We start from the raw sequence: 1,618 nt of genomic DNA on the forward strand, positions 1-1,618 counted from the left end.
CATGACTTTCCTCCCTCCCCTCCTCCCGTTTGTTTGTGCGTCTGCCCTGCGTGTGGGTTTGTGTGCAAAAGAAGACCACCATCCCCCACCCTACTCCGCTCTTGTCCCTCCCTCAAACCCCCCTCGCCGAAGATTCCAACTTGGGATTCCATTTATAGTGGGAAATTGAAGCGACTCAACTGACGGCCGTTCGCGGGCGCGCATAAGAGAGGGAACGGTGCGGGTCCCGCGCTGTTTCAGAGAGATCAAAACCGCGCTCCCAGGCCGGAGGGTGGAAGTTGGCCATGCGATGACCTCAGATCATATTCGCTGCTCGCGCTATGTCATCTTTCCCCGTCGTCCCCTGTATATTACGAACGGGCTAAACCTTTGATCCCTATTCCAACGCCTGTCGTGCGGCCGTAAATAAACAAATAGCCGTCGCGGAGACAAGGCATTAAAGTGAGTTCATTTGTGTCAGATTGATGAACCCCTTAAAATCTTCACTTTTCCCTCTATTCTTAGTTTATATTGGTATTTCGCAGATATGGTTTCCCTGAGATAATGCCGTCGTTCCGGTTTGTGTTATTATTTGTTGGTTCATCAAAGGAGTTCATAATAATCAACCACAGACTTTGTTATATGTGTCTGTTTAGAGTCATTTTCGCATACGCAATGATTTAACGGAACAAAATAAATGCTCTAATAGTCAATCAAAACAGGAATGGGAACATGTTTTTATTTTTCTGTGAATAAGTCGTAAAAATCTAACATGAGTGATGGGCAACGAAATATTCAGGGATAGGGAAAACATCAGGTTAGTTGCATAAATGCGTTGAAGTGATTCACTTATAAAATATTTTGCTGCAGATGGTAATTGCAATTTAGTCCGACTAGCTATGGCGTTTGAAATGGTCTAACTCCGGAAGTTTCTTGTTATTTGTGGCCACTGTTTTGAATTTTTATTTTTTTTGAGAATTTGCCTCAATCTGTCGACTGCCTAATGGCCATTGCATTTAAATTTTCTTTCAACGGTGAGTTTTTCTCTCTGATCGAGTCGATTATAACACTGGAACATACTGAACATCTAATGAAAACCGTCCTCGTTTAACTCCTTGGATACACACACGCACAAGGGTAATTACGTGTCACCATACAGCTATAATGTTGGCTCTTGATTTTCCGATGCACCGAAGTGGGAAACGGAAAGGAAGGATGTGCAGTGACAGAATTAGACGCACCTAACTCGTTCGGAGCAGTCCTCTGCTTCCCGGCCACTCCACGTATTGATTGCATGATCCGCTGTCTATCTTCTAATCCTCCACACACTGGCCTGCCTACGGGCTGTGCGTGGCGCAATAATGGACCCGTGCAGACAACTTGTTTTTCACCATTCTGAGATAAAGGCCGTTTATCGGCGATCCTCCATCAAAAAAAAATACAAATCCATCTCCACTATAGAGATGAGTCGCTCTCAATTTCACGATTTTTCGCTCTCAACGTCTCCTCGATGTTACTTTTTCCATTAATTTTTGTAAAAAACAGCGGTACGATTCCGTTGGAGATAAGGAATTTATTTTAGATTACAGTAAATAAGATAACGGTGCAATAGTTGGAACGGGACTGTCTCTAGGAAGTC

Source organism: Hetaerina americana, unplaced genomic scaffold (assembly GCF_022747635.1).
Source record: "Hetaerina americana unplaced genomic scaffold, ioHetAmer1.1.p SCAF_10, whole genome shotgun sequence".
In the NCBI taxonomy this organism is placed as follows: domain Eukaryota; kingdom Metazoa; phylum Arthropoda; class Insecta; order Odonata; family Calopterygidae; genus Hetaerina; species Hetaerina americana.